This window comes from Uranotaenia lowii, chromosome 1 (genome assembly GCF_029784155.1).
Source record: "Uranotaenia lowii strain MFRU-FL chromosome 1, ASM2978415v1, whole genome shotgun sequence".
In the NCBI taxonomy this organism is placed as follows: domain Eukaryota; kingdom Metazoa; phylum Arthropoda; class Insecta; order Diptera; family Culicidae; genus Uranotaenia; species Uranotaenia lowii.
In genome coordinates this window covers 104,292,258-104,307,784 of record NC_073691.1, presented here as the reverse complement: position 1 = coordinate 104,307,784, position 15,527 = coordinate 104,292,258, and the positions used below count along the sequence as shown (strand labels likewise).

At 41.4% G+C, this 15,527-nt stretch overlaps 1 protein-coding gene and 1 long non-coding RNA gene across 4 annotated transcripts in view; both read right to left on the bottom strand.

The window, feature by feature from the left end:
- Positions 1 to 15,527, bottom strand: part of LOC129752303 (beta-galactosidase) — a 277,208-nt gene that overhangs the window by 37,363 nt on the left and 224,318 nt on the right. The gene's annotated exons all lie outside the window — the stretch shown is intronic.
- On the bottom strand, positions 8,075 to 14,367 carry LOC129752446 (uncharacterized). 2 transcript variants are annotated; one of them, XR_008738877.1, is made up of 4 exons: positions 14,069 to 14,367; positions 13,032 to 13,565; positions 9,583 to 9,792; positions 8,075 to 8,487 (listed from the first exon to the last, which is right to left on the bottom strand). It is a non-coding gene; the product is annotated as an uncharacterized LOC129752446 (long non-coding RNA). The 2 variants fall into 2 exon arrangements; XR_008738878.1 differs by having other exon boundaries at positions 13,032 to 13,216; positions 14,239 to 14,280.

Genomic DNA, 15,527 nt, shown 5'->3' with positions numbered 1-15,527 from the left:
TTTTTCACAATTGACTTATTTCGGCAAAAATTTTTGAAACGAAAAGGAACCCAAGCAACCAAAAGTCGCGTTTTTACTTAAAGATGGAACTCCGAAGTTCACATTTGGCTGAAAAAATGTTTTACGGGAGCTTCAAGTGACTCTTGTCACGTAAAAGTTACTCAGGAACTTCCATCGCCCTTTGAAAGGTTAAATTATCGATAACGGAACTTCTAAGCGCTTTTAATGCAACTTCTTTCAAGAAGGTCGATAACGTTCGCTTAACACTTTTTAACGCACCGTTAAGATACTTCTAAGTGTTTTAAAGAACCTTTATGGGAATTTTAAGCGACATGTCAAAAATTTCTGTCAATTTCTCAAAAGAAAAAAAAAACAAAGAAAAAGAAAACCTTGAGTGCGATCAAAATATGGCTGAGAAGAAAAAATCTTCAAGGGCATCGGGGCTCGGATCTGGATTTGATCAGCGAATGATCCTTCGCGAGGAGTAATTATTCTGACTTCCATTCAAACAACATTAAGTTGTGTTGCAGTAACAATCGGAGCTGTGTCGGCAGATAGCAAAAAATGGTTTGCCGATTACCCACCACTAGGATGCGGTATATACTGAGCTAAGATCGACCTATGGTAAGTATATTTATTTGAGCAGTGCGAAAAAAGGATGTCGTCGGAAAAACTACGGAATATCAACGTGAACAAAACGCAAAAAAAAACGGACCGGTGCGAATACGGCAACTTTCTTATGTGTGCCTCCTGCCGAGAGTTCGAAAATCATCCTGCATTCTACCACAGCCTAGGCTCGCAATTGATAGTGAAGAAAAATGAAGTGCTTAAGGAAGTTTTCAATAAATAAAGAAAAATTATAAAAAAAATGGTTGTTGTTTGGTTATTTTTTTATTTTTTGAAATTCCCTTATAAAAGAAAACCCCAAGGCTTCGATCACTCTGTTTTAAAAAATCTACTCGAACATAACCATAAATAACTTTTGAAATGAAGTTTTAATACTACTTCCAACAGTGGCGAAAACAAAAGTAGGTTTGGTCGAGAGGTTAACGAGTTTGCACTACAACCTAGAGGGCAACGGATCAATTCCCAAAGCGTAAGTAGCTTCTTTGCAATAACTTGTGATTTAGTAAACATTGAAGTCAACGAGATATATCGTGATAGACCGGCAACCTAGCAGTCTGTCATCTGGTTGTCAGAGCAATCTGTCAATCGAAATTTTTTTTTCGGCACGTAGAAGTTTCTTGACATTCTCTTAGAAGCTGAATAGCGTTCTCTACAGCCACCAAAACGAACTTGAAAGTGGCTTTAAGAACTTAAATTTTGGGCTGATTAGCATTCTCTTCAGACACAAACGAGAGCTGATTAAGCTTCTATGGACCCTTTTTAAGGGAATTCTGGTTGCTTGGGAAATTTGGAGAAAAACGAGTCTGTTTGTTTCCCCTTCCCGGAGCAATTTTCATTGAAAACGGTCAGGAAGATCCGAGTGCTATTGCCATCGTAAAAACGGAACTGATAAAATAAATTACATTTTTTTCAATATCAATTGATCTGACGTACACGATTGATATTGAAGAAAAATAGGCTAAAATCGTCACTGAAATTGATGATTATCCTGTGAGGGCTAGAACGGCTACGATTAATAAACGGAACTTCCGAAATCTTCTCATTTCGAAAACTTCCGGCAATTGGCACCATTCAGGAACGGCTCATGTCATCGCAATCTTGAGTTTACAAAGCAGTGCTATCCGTAAGTCCCGTTCTCAGTAGGCAAATTCTGCGACTGCACCAGATCGCCATTCGCTTCTTTCAGTTCACTAATTTTTTTCATCCTTCCGGAAATTCGCTAGAGGCAAATCATGTTGTGAAGAAGATAGGTACGGGTTTTTAAGAAGGTACAAACGATGAAAAAATTGAATTCTGGAAAACAATAAATTAGAAGGAATTAGAAAAGCATAATAAAGTTATATTGCATTAGATTTTACCAGACATTATTTTCTCGGATACGACTGACTTTTTTGGTTATACAAGAATTAAACGAAACTGAAAACAAAAGGGAAATTTTTTTGGGGTGGTTAGTTCGAGCTTCGAACTTTGATTTTGGTGTATTGGCAGCAGCCCAAAATCGAGAACGCTTGTGGAACTTTGTTTTGATGCGCGGGCGTTCTTATTTTTGGGTTGTTTTGATTCTGAGTGTACAATAGGAAGCATTGCACTTATAATGCTTTTTATAGATTCAGATACGTTGAAAAACGAAAAAATTCCATCGAGGATGTCAGAAAACTTAAAAAGTCCCGCTTGAGGAGTTGATTCTGGGCAAACTGCATCAGTAATGGGGGCGTTTGAGGTCCCCGCTGCTGTTGATTTATTCTGTGGTGAAAAGGTCGCGCTGAATCCAGGAGGAATTTGTTTCTTCTTTTCTGTAGCAATCGCTTTCTTGGTGATGTTGGTTGTAGGGCTGACCGTCGGGATTTTATTCGGAATCTTGGGGGTCTTGGTATTCGTTTTAGCACGCTTCCGTGAGTTCGCTACGAAAATAAATGGATTCTCCTCATCTGTTGTATCCTCGTTGTCAACTGGCAGCACTGAGAAGATGTTTGAGGACTGAGGTTGGATCGGAGGCGCCGCGCTCTTTAGTATGGCGGCATAGGAACGTTTTGATCGTTCCTTCAAAGAGCGCTTTTGACTATCCCAGCGGCTCTTAAACGCCTCGAACAAAGAGATGTCATGAGGTGAGCCCCCGCAATAGACACATTTCTGTTCTATTGCTGAGCACGCTCCATCCCCATGAACCTCCCCGCATTTGGGGCAACGCTTCTTGCTACAACAATGGGAAGCTGTATGCCCCAATTTAATGCAATTTTTGCATTCCATCGGGCGAGGCACGAAGAGCCGCACAGGAAGCCTCAAAACTCCGTCAATCAAGACGTAGTGAGGGAGGGCGGTACCCGCAAAGGTCACTCGAAATGAGGCTGAAGGCGAGTACTTTTTAACTCCTTCTACGACGGTGGTAGTGTTGAGTTGTCGGCAATCCAAGATTTCGACCGAAGTCGAATCAAGGCTCTTTAACTTACCAACGCCGTGGGATTTAACGTACCCAGCCTCCAGACTCATTTCAGAGATCACGCCCTCTATCTCTACGTTTCGAGACGGAATGTAGACGTGGTACTCCAAGGTAATGAATTTGCTGGCAACAATTTCATTAGCGGATTTTCGATTGTCCACGACAACGCGCAACTTGTTGGGTCGCACCTTAGTCACGCTGGTTACGGAGGACCATCTAGCCAGATCTTTCGTGATCTGCACTACGTTGAGCTGTTTACCGTTAGCTTTGGGCCGGATGAAAACCACCCATGGCCCAGAAAAAGACGAACCATCTGTGTAGGTTCGGAGCCGGGGTGCTACACTGTCAGCTGTGGGTGATGAGAAATTAACAGTCGTCCGAGAATGATTAGCATTTGAGGGACCAGCATCATCTGAATCCTCCAGATGCTCTTCATTCTCGAACATACCTTCCTCTTCGTCCACCGAAGACGGGTTTAACCCCCCGCCATCGCTCATATTTTCTTACGGAGACACGGATGTCTTCCGTGTTGAAAATATGAGCGATGCAAACTAAGTTCAAAAACAATGTAGGGAAAAAAAATAGAAGTAGTAAAGTGAAGGAAGAATGAAAAAAGAACTCACAATTTTTCTTTTAATTTTTGTTTCCACCGTCCGCTGTCCAAACACGTGGTTTTCCTCCGAAGAAAGATGGCGACGTCAAAAGGAGAGCGAGACCAATCGATCCGTTCCGAATTCACCCGGTTATGACACTCAAATCTGGATCAGCCTAGTATATGCCCCTACGGTGTCCAATACCCGGCTTTATCAGGAGCTATCAGGAAGGCGCCGTGTGGTAATGATAACGGCCTCGATGTAAGATGGCGATGGCGTCTGTGCTGGATCACAATTTCCAAGCACAAAAAGTCCTTTGGTAACGACCGAACCATAAAGCGAGAAAAAAACACTCCGCTTGAAGCACTCTTTGTTTACGAAAGGTCCACTTTGATACGGCGAGGAAAAAAATAATACTTTGATCAGCAGTGATAACGCACATCCGCACTGATCGAACGACTGCGAGAGAATGATACTCTAGCCTGTTTGTCTTATTTTTTCATTTTAATGTATAATTTTTGCCATATTTTTACCACCTTTGAAATAACTTTTTTTATAGTTTTATATATGTGTCAGTTTTGTGATTTTATTGTAAATTTTTTTTATTACTTTGTCATTTTTGTAAATTAGTAGTCAAGTAGTTATCCTTATCCTAAGTTCTGTCAGGTTATTTCATTGTCAAATTTTGATTATAATTTTGTCTTATTTTTTTCACATTTGTCATAGTTTTGCCATTTATGTGAAATTTTTATCATATTTTTGTCTAATTTTGTAATATTTGTCATATTTTTCGGCATAATTTTTTCAGCACATTTTTCGTGTTTTATTCAAAATTTTGTCATTTGTTATTATTTTGTTTGTCATACTTTTGTCAAGGTTCTTTCAAATTTTTGTCATTTGTCAAATTTCAGTAATAGTTATTCATATTTTTGCCACAGTTTTGTTATATTTTTGTCAATATTACTTTATTTTTTAACACTTTTTTTTTTTTTTTTGTAAATTCTTTATTTGAAACGGCTCATACCTTTAGGCTTTAAGGAGCCAAACTCATTTTGTTTGATTACAGTTGTGTGCTAATATCTAGTTCACTTTTTTAAGAAAAGATAGAAGATAGATAGGGAAATGTGAAAATAAAAAGAATTATAGACGAAGATCAATAGCTTTTAGGAAAAGATATATTTCGAACATGTAGTCCAAATCTATCACAGCCAGCACATCTCTCACTGGAACATAGGGTGGTTTTCCTCGGGCCCTTAGGGAGTCTATTAAATTCGTTCTAGCGACAAGATGGACCTCGCACGACCAAACAATATGCTCGATGTTATGGTAACCTTGGCCGCAACCACATAGATTGCTGCCAGCAATATCAAAACGATAGAGTACCGCGTCTAAGGAACAATGATTGGACATGAGACGGGAAAATATACGAATAAAATCCCGACTCAAGTTCAATCTATTAAACCATGGTTTAAGGCTTACCTTTGGGATAATTGAGTGGAACCACCGACCCTTGTCATCCTCGTCCCATTTGCGCTGCCAGTTGACAAGAGAGTTTCTTCGCACCAAATAGTAAAATTCGCTGAAGACGATTTCACGTTGATACGTGTCGCCTTCCATCGCTCCCACCTTTGCCAGAGAGTCTGCCTTCTCATTGCCCACTATCGAGCAATGAGAGGGAACCCAAACAAAGGTGATGGTAAAGCGACGTTTTGATAAAGCACTCAAATTATTTCGTATCTTCTCGAGGAAGTACGGCGAGTGCTTTCCCGGTTTTATCGAATGGATTGCTTCAACAGAGCTCAGACTATCCGTTACAATATAGTAGTGTCCATCTGGCCGTGAGGCGATACTGTCCAAAGCCCAGTGAATAGCTGCTAACTCCGCTACATATACAGAGCATGGTGACTGAAGACTGTGAGAGGCGCTATATATTTCGTTGAACACTCCAAATCCTGTTGATTCCTCTATACGTGATCCATCGGTAAAGTACATTTTATCAGCATCGACGTGTCTATATTTAGCTTCGAAAATTCTTGGAATCAGAAGAGGACGATGCGAGACCGGGATTCCACGAATTTCCTGCTGCATAGACAAATCAAACTGGACAGAAGAATGATCGTAGTCAGGGATACAAACACGAGTTGGAGAATACGAAGAAGGGTTTACCTGCATTGACATGAGGACATAGTATATAGACATAAATCTAGTTCGAAGATTTTGCTCAAGTAACCTTTCAAAATTCACAATCCCCAATGGGTTCATGACCTCACACCTGATGAGGAACCGAAGTGATAGTAGATTGAATCGATCTTTAAGAGGAAGTATTCCTGCCAAAACTTCGAGACCCATGTTATGCGTTGAGGGCATACAGCCCAGAGCGATGCGAAGACAGCGGTATTGGATACGCTCGAGTTTGTTGAGGTGAGACTTGGTAGCTGACTGGAAGCCGAAGCTACCATATTCCATCACTGAGAGAATGGTTGTTCGATACAATTTTAAAAGATCTTCTGGATGGGCTCCCCACCAGGTGCCAGTGATTGATCGGAGAAAATTGATTCTTTGTTGGCATTTTCCTTTCAGATACTCAATATGGGCTCTCCAGGTACATTTGGAATCAAACCAAACCCCAAGATACTTAAAACACCTCGATTGAGTGATCGTTCTACCTAGGAGTTGAAGCTTAGGTTGAGCAGGTCTATGTTTCTTAGAGAAAACAACCATCTCCGTTTTCTGAGGGGAAAACTCAATCCCAAGCCCCAAAGTCCAGGAAGACAATCTGTCTAAAGTAACTTGTAAGGGTCTGTGCAGATGAGACTCGGAAGATCCTGTGACAGACACCACGCCATCATCTGCAAGTTGTCTTAGAGTGCAGCCTTCAGAGAGACAACTGTCGATGTCACTTACGTAAAAGTTGTACAAAAGTGGACTCAAACATGAACCCTGTGGAAGGCCCATGTAGGAGATTCTTCTAACTGCAATATCTCCGTGAGCAAAGTTCAGATGTTTCTCACAAAACAAGCTGTATAAGATGTTGTTCAATAGAGGAGACAGACCTCGGGAGTGCAACTTGTCTGACAAAACCTCTATTGAGACTGCATCAAAAGCTCCCTTTATGTCTAGAAACACTGAAGCCATTTGCTCACGGTTTGCGTACGCCATTTGTATCTCTGAAGACAGCAAAGCAAGACAATCGTTTGTTCCTTTGCCCCTTCGAAACCCAAATTGAGTATCTGAAAGGAGACCATTTGTTTCCATCCATTTATCCAATCGGAACTGTAAGCGTCAGATAACACTTCCATCGAGGTGGTAGAGATTGATCGCGGTTTAACGTAGCTTTTTCAAAAAGTAGTATATCGCAGTGAGTGACTAGTGTGTGTGAAGTTTTTCCCCAAAAATCCGCCTTCGAAGCAACGAACGCCTGCACAACGAACGTCAACAGCATGCAGCCAGAATGGTTTATCAACTCACAACCAGAGGGCCAACTGGGATAGTCGATGCTTCCGGGTAAATACACGAATGACAGCGACGCCCGACGATACGATGAACGAAGAGCGATCGCGAAGCGAGAGCAACGACCGAAACTCGCGGTTCAAGGCCGGTCAAATGCGGCTTCCTGGTGCTGGCTGACTTTGCTAAAAACCACCGCAGTGTACACATAAAAACTTTGATAGTGCAAATAACAGCCAGACACCAGGACCCTTTTTTTGTTTTGGAATAAAATACAGTGGTTGGAATAATCTTTTCCCTCCCACTACGACGGGAATAACCGCCACCGACCATCGGTTAACGCACGATCGGAAGTACCGGTCGCTCTTACGCCCTCGAACGTTACGGATCGACCCAAGACGGTGGACCGCCCGTTACCTGAAAGGCCACTGTCTTAACCAATCGAGATCGAAGCTGTACTCGAGGAAAAGAGGAACCGCTATCGTCATTGGACACTCGCTGACACGTCTACAACGTCAGCCTTACCGACACCCGTACCAGTATCGGCAGCATCCACAAGGGCTTGGCCCTCCAGGTACTGTGCCATTATTGTGACCATTTTTAATGTGCAACTAAGCGTAAATAAAACTATAGTCGAGAAGTGCAATTTTGGGGTTTTTTCTGAGTGCATTCTGGAAGCTCCCTGCGATTTTGTTGATAAGCGTGCCGCCCTGAGGTCTAGAAAGGGATTCTCTTACACGCCGGTGGGAGTGGTAGGTTTCATACTTACATATTTGGCGCCCAACTTTCCAAGACTTACCACGGATATCGCAGCGAGGCTTCAACCAGTATCTTGCATGCATCTCTGGGAAAACGCCCATGCTTTCTCATTTTTATTTTTGCTGAAATTGGGGCAATTTAACGTTTATTTGCACAACATTGAACTATTCATTCGTAATATAGGGGTTCTGATGTCCAAAGGAGATTGTTCAACAGGAAAGCTTATTAAGTATTCGGAGTGAAGTTATTTTAAATTTAATTTAAATTGGAGCAAAATTTCAATAGTGGAGTGTGCGATCGGAAAATAAAAACAATAGCAAAATATTTCATTTTATTGCCACCCTATTAAACTGTGATACATTAAAACTTTAATTTCAATTAATTAATATTTAGTTCTAAATTATTCGTTTTTTGTTATTTATATTATTTGTTTCAAACATTATTTCAAGTAATTTCTCCTAAGCTGCACAATGGATTTGACGCAACTGAAAGCACTATATTCCGCCTTAAACACGGCACACCTCTCGGAAGAAGAACTCAGTCATGAGTTGCGTATACGCAAAGCTTTCGCGCCTGAGGATTCCCGTTCCAAACGAGAACGCACCTTGCGCGCAATTCTGAAAGCTGAAAAAAACAGATCATCAACAGATTATTCTATTGGCTGGGATTCAGTTTTGGATGAATTGGAGTGGTGTGGTGATAGATTAAAAGAAATTCGTTATATTCTCGAGAGTCCTAAAGCAAAAAAGGTACCGGATCAAATCTACAAAACACGACTTATTCATATCTTCTTCCGAATGGAACGCTTGAAACCACATGTCAAGGGGGAGGAGAGTCTCAACTGCCTGACAATTATTGCAATGGAATGTATGAGACTGTTAGTGAAGTTTTTTTCTATCGTTTCACCTATCGCGGAAGTAAGACAAACTGAGCTCAGCATTATTACAGAAAGTTTTCAGAATGAGCTAGCAAATGAGATAGACAAGAATATAGTTGAAGAAAATTTAGGTGAGGAAGAAGCTGTTGATCAAATTCAAGAGTATGAGCAAAGGGAAAATGTAGAAGAGTTTGAAGCAAATGAAAATGAGGAAATGATAGAGGAACAATTGCAGGATGAGGAAGTAGATTTCAGACAGTCAAGGGATAATACGATCATTAAATTAGCAACCGAAAACGAAAGACTGAAAGTGGTGGTGAGCCAACTACTTCAGCGTATTGAGGCTTTAGAAATCTCACGTCCCATCGAGCGCCCAGAAAGAAAATTGCCACCTAAAGCTTCTAACAGCACTCGCGTGACCGAAAATGTACTGCCGCAAAATGAGATGAAAGCTGCACCAGTCAATCAAGATTTTTGCGATTGGTTAAAAGGAAGGTGTAGTTCGCTAGAGAGCCACGGGGACAAATTTCGTCCGATATCCACCCACGTAGACGCAAACCAAGTGGGGGAGGAAGTAGGAGCGCGATCTAAACGTGATCGTCTACCAATCCACAAATGGTCTGTTCGCTACGACGGGTTGGATAACGGACGAAAGTTAAATGAATTCTTGAAAGAGGTCGATTTTAACGCTAGGTCTGAGGGATACTCAAATGCCGAATTGTTTACATGCGCGCACTATCTTTTCACTCGCAAAGCTCGCTCGTGGTTCATAGAAGTCAATGGAAATAACGAGCTACAGACTTGGGAAAATTTAGTGAAGGAGTTAAAAAATGAGTTTTTACCTATTGACATTGATTTCCAGTACGAAAGGATGCTGAACGCTCGCCGCCAAGGTCCACGAGAAAAGTTCCAGGATTACTATCTGGAAATGGTCCGCATCTTCCGGAACATGTCTTATCCATGGGATGAAGGCCGGAAGTTTGACGTCCTCTTCAGGAACACGAGGGAAGACTGCAAGATCGCGATGCTAGCGGCAAACATAAATACAATTCCTAAAATGCGAGAATTTGGAAAAAAGTTTGACGCAATTAATTGGCAGGTGTACTTAAAAAAAGATAATCGTTTTTCGGATAGATCAGCAACTTCTGTTGATGAAATCGAGCAATACGGTCTATCAGAAAGTAACAGACAGGACAGTAGATTTCGAAACGAAGGTCATGAACGTGATTTCAGCCCAAACTATAAACGGGGATCCAAACAAAGTTTTCAAAAAAATAATGGCCAGAATCAGCGAGAACGTGTAGGTCAGAATTCGATGCCGAAACCACAGCAACAAGGCCAATTCACTTCTAGGGCCCATCGGGAAGAACCGAAACCGGGGCCAAGCGGAACCAATGCTTTGGAACGGATAGTAAGGGCTTACATCCCAGTCAAAAATGGGGTTTGTTTCAACTGCCATGAGAATGGGCATGGTTTTCAGGATTGTCAGCAGAAAAGGAATCTTTTCTGTTGGTCTTGCGGATTTCCGGGGTTTGCCACATCAGAATGTCCCTTTTGTGAGTTAAAAAACTCCAAAGGGACTACTCAGTGAGGCAGGGTAGTCAGCAGAAAAATCACAAAAGCCCTCAGGCTAACTCCGTTCCCGATCCAGCTGCAATTCTTCAACACATGGGTTACTCACAATTGGAAGGGCCTCCAAAAGCTGACGAGATAGCTACGTTGCTTGTCAAGCTTAGTGGGGATGCCAGACCTTTTGCGAGAATCCAAATGATGGGAATTGAGCTGATCGGGTTACTAGATAGCGGAGCAGCACGAACCGTCTTGGGTTTTGGGGCGAATAAAATTCGGAAATCGTTGAATTTACAATTACGTCCGGCATTTGTGAATTTACAGACCGCGTCGGGAGATGAATTGGTAGTCGAAGGATGTGCGGAAGTGCCGATAACATTCAACGGTTGCACAAAAATTTTACCAGTTTTATTCGCACCAAAACTCAAGCGGAGGTGTGTTTTAGGGTACGATTTCTGGATGAAATTCGGGATTTCTCCCAGCATCCAAGATCAATCCATAGAAGTTCTTGATGACGGAATCGACGAGGAATCGGATCAGGAAGAAGAATTGTCCGATAAGCAAAAAGAGGAACTAGAAGAAGTTAAGAAACTTTTCATAGTTGCCGGTCCAGGAAAGTTTACAAAGACCCACGTAATAGAACATTCCATCCAGATAAAAGACGAATGCAAAAACCTGGAACCGGTACGTAAGAACCCTTACCCTTGGAGTCCTCACATTCATGCCAAGGTACAACAAGCTCTGGACAACCTACTTCGGGATGATATAGTTGAACCATCAGAATCTGAGTGGGCTCTTCCAATCATTCCGGTGGCGAAACGGGATAGTGCCGAAGTACGGTTGTGCCTAGATGCAAGAAAGCTGAATGAGAGGACTAAAAGAGATGCGTATCCCTTGCCGCACCAGGATCGCATACTCAGCCATTTGGGCCCTGTTAAATTTCTAACGACTATTGATTTATCGCAGGGGGAAGCTAATCTCTGCATAAACCTGCAGAAATCAAAATTCTGTTGCCACGAATTGCCGTACCTAGGATACGTCCTATCCCAAGATGGATTGAGGCCTAATCCTGATCGCATTCAAGCGATCATTGGATATCAGGCCCCTAAATCGGTACGACAGCTAAGACGATTCCTCGGTATGGTCAATTACTACCGTAGGTTTATCGAAAATTTTAGCAGTATCGTTGCACCTCTCACGGACTTGCTTAAAAACAAGCCCAAGAGAGTGCAATGGAGTTCAACAGCAGAGTTAGCTTTCCAGGCCATAAAGGAGCGGCTTATTGCAGCTCCAGTTATGGCCAACCCAAACTTTTCGCTACCTTTTGTGGTTCAAACGGATGCTAGCGATAACGCGATCGCCGGTGTCCTGACTCAACAGCATGACGGAGAAGAGAAGGTCATAGCTTATTTCTCGGAAAAATTAAAAGGAGCTGAGTTGAGGTACCACGCGGCTGAAAAGGAAGGGTTGGCTGCACTTCGCAGCATCGAGAAATTTAGAGGGTACATTGAAGGAACTAAATTTACTTTAGTGACAGATTCGGCCGCTCTAACTTTTATCATGCGAGCAAAGTGGCGATCATCCTCCCGATTGAGCCGCTGGAGCATCATACTACAGCAGTATGAGATGGACATCCGGCATCGCAGGGGGAAGGACAATATTGTGCCAGACGCACTGTCCCGTTCCATCGAGACTCTAGATTCAGAGCCCGAGGACGGGTGGTACAAAAAACTATTTTCATCAGTTCAGTCCGACCCCGAAAAATATGTTGACTTCAAAATTGTAGACGGCAAATTGTTCAAGTTTGTGGCATCGAAGGCGGACACAATGGACTACCGCTTTGAATGGAAGCATTGTGTTCCAACTTCGATGCGCACCGAAGTCCTAAGGAAAGAACACGATCTAAATCTCCACATTGGATTGGATAAATGTGTTGAAATAATTAAACGCCGTTATTATTGGCCACGCATGAGCACAGACATAAAAAAATACATTTCGAAATGCGAAAATTGTAAAATTAATAAACACTCCACTGTCTCGAGCGCACCGCAAATGGGAAATCAAAGAGTTGCGACCCGACCCTTCCAAATAATTTGCATGGACTACATTCAATCTTTACCACGGAGCAAGCAGGGAAATGCCCACTTACTAGTGGTAATGGACCTCTTTTCTAAATATTGCCTGCTTACTCCAGTGAAAAAGATTTCGAGTGTTAGTCTATGCAAAATATTGGAAGAGTCCTGGTTTAGACGGTTGGCCACTCCTCAGATTGTGATATCTGACAACGCGAGCACGTTTCTCTCCAAAGAATATCAATCGTTGTTGGAAAAGTATGATATTCAACATTGGGCCAATGCTCGACACCGCAGCCAAGCGAATCCAACTGAAAGACTCAACAGAACAATCAATAGTATGATTCGATCGTATGTTAAAAACGATCAAAAGCTTTGGGACACGAAAGTGTCAGAAATTGAATTCGTGTTAAATAATACTTTTCATGCTGCGACAAAATTCACACCTCATCGGATCATTTTTGGAAACGAAATTGTTTCAGTGGGCTCAGATCATAAATTGGAGCCGGAAATAGAAGATTCCGAAGAAAAACGAATCGAAAGATGGCGAGGCGTGAGTAGAAAAGTAGGAGAGCATGTGCGTGAGAATTTGAAAAAAATGTATGAAGAAAACAAAAATCGTTACAATTTAAGGCATAAACGGCACTCACCCTCTTTCATCATTGGCCAGCGGGTTTTTAAAAGAAGCTTCCGGCAATCTTCGGCAGGAAACCACTTCAATGCGAAGATCGGTCCGCAGTTTGTCCCCTGTGTCATCGTGGCCAAAAGGGGCACCAGTTGCTATGAGGTCGCGGACGAGAAAGGCAAATCTCTCGGCGTATTTTCCGCCGCCGACCTAAAAGCATAAAAAAAATCAACAGCTCGAATTAGCACAAAAAAAAAAATAAAAAAAAAATAAAATTAAAAAAAAACAAAAAAAAACAATTTAGGGAGCATTGAAAGTTGTGATAAAACGTGTCCTGTGTTTGACTACAGTTTAAAACAAAGAGTCTGGTCGTTTGTATGAACGCAAATGTTCAACAGATCTAGGCAATAATATGCTACTGTTGATCCTGAAAGCATCAAAAGGGGAGAAGGCCACGCATCAAAGGCATCCATCGATTTTGCTAGGATCATCACCATCCTGAATCATATTCCTAGTCATCTCCTAGTCACACATGTTTTCGGCAGTCATAATTTGTAACCTGTAAAAAAAAAGAAGTTGGAATTAGTTAATAAGTAAATAAAATTTAGGCTAAGTAGATTTTAAAATGTTAAGTATATAGTGAAGTCGTGAAAATTGATTAAGTTTTGTGAATTTTATATTAAGTAAATTTATAAATTATTTTAAGTAAATTTCATTTAATTTTAATTTTAAAGTGTTTGAAGTTGTTAAAAGTATTCGTCGAGATAATTTTTAAATTAGTTTAATAGTCACAATCTGCGAGAGCTGCAAAGTCAAATTGCAATAAAAATTCTAAGTTGTGTTAGGTCATGGTCAAAACTTGCATGCAAGTCGGCAGAAATGGATTTCTAGGTCAAGGTCATCAGGCAAAATTTAGGTCAGGAAAGTGATGACGTCATCAAGGAACCAATTTGCAAAGTACGTTTTAAATCGCAAATGGTACATTTTTCACTTTTTACTAGTCACACTCAATAGCACCAGGTACTTTATTAACAATTTAAAGGAAAAAATCAAAATACTCACGAGTTTTAATAACCGTGATGGAGGCAAGGGCAAAATTAAATAGTGAACTTACTCATAAACGAAAATCACCACACCAAACTTATCCAAGGAATCTTTAAGGCCAATAGATTCCCTGAAACAAGCATAATGCGATTTTCTAAGCCGGCACACTAATAATTTCAGCCACCTACCTTCCACCACGAGCAGCCACATGCGTCCACGTTCGTTAATTTCTTCCATGTTCCAGAAAGTAACAGCTTCTTACAGTTCAATAGATCATTCCGAACTTCTGACACACATACACTGATGAAATTTTTTGATGATGATTATGGCAGTACTAGATCGCAACTCCGAAAGATTAACTGAAAAGATATCATGCGTCACAAATAAACATGACCGAGAAAAATGGTAAATGCGCTCCAAACATCTGTGATTTAGTTCAATTTTTTACATTAATATTTTTAATTTGTTTTTTGTGGTCATGTTTTGGAAAATGTTTGAAATGTGTAATTACTTAATTATTCGATCCATATTAGTTTTTTTGATTGTATTATTAGTAGAAACTTTTAAGCTTTTTGAATGGATAGGCGGTATTTGTCGGAGGCTTCCCTTGTGGAACTTAATCGCTGGAGGCTGGAGTTCAAAGAACGTTGATGGCCAGTAAAGAATTTTCTTTAAACAGAGCGGAGTCGATTACGATGCTGATGCCTTATGACCCCGATACTCAATGACAATACTTAGCCTTATTCATGCGTTGTTCAGTCAAATTTGGAGTCGTTACCTTTTATATCGCGAGTGAATACCTCAAAAGTTACCGTAAACATCTGTTAAATTGACCGAGCGAATCTTGAAATGTGAAGTGCAGGTTCAGATGGCGTGTGTTATTGGTGTGGTTCGCTGCGATTACGCAGGTAGGCGAAAAATATTTACTTTGTAATTTCTACTCTAGTATTACAAAGCAAATATTTTTTCCCGGCCCGGGGGAGAGTGTAAGCGTCAGATAACACTTCCATCGAGGTGGTAGAGATTGATCGCGGTTTAACGTAGCTTTTTCAAAAAGTAGTATATCGCAGTGAGTGACTAGTGTGTGTGAAGTTTTTCCCCAAAAATCCGCCTTCGAAGCAACGAACGCCTGCACAACGAACGTCAACAGCATGCAGCCAGAATGGTTTATCAACTCACAACCAGAGGGCCAACTGGGATAGTCGATGCTTCCGGGTAAATACACGAATGACAGCGACGCCCGACGATACGATGAACGAAGAGCGATCGCGAAGCGAGAGCAACGACCGAAACTCGCGGTTCAAGGCCGGTCAAATGCGGCTTCCTGGTGCTGGCTGACTTTGCTAAAAACCACCGCAGTGTACACATAAAAACTTTGATAGTGCAAATAACAGCCAGACACCAGGACCCTTTTTTTGTTTTGGAATAAAATACAGTGGTTGGAATAATCTTTTCCCTCCCACTACGACGGGAATAA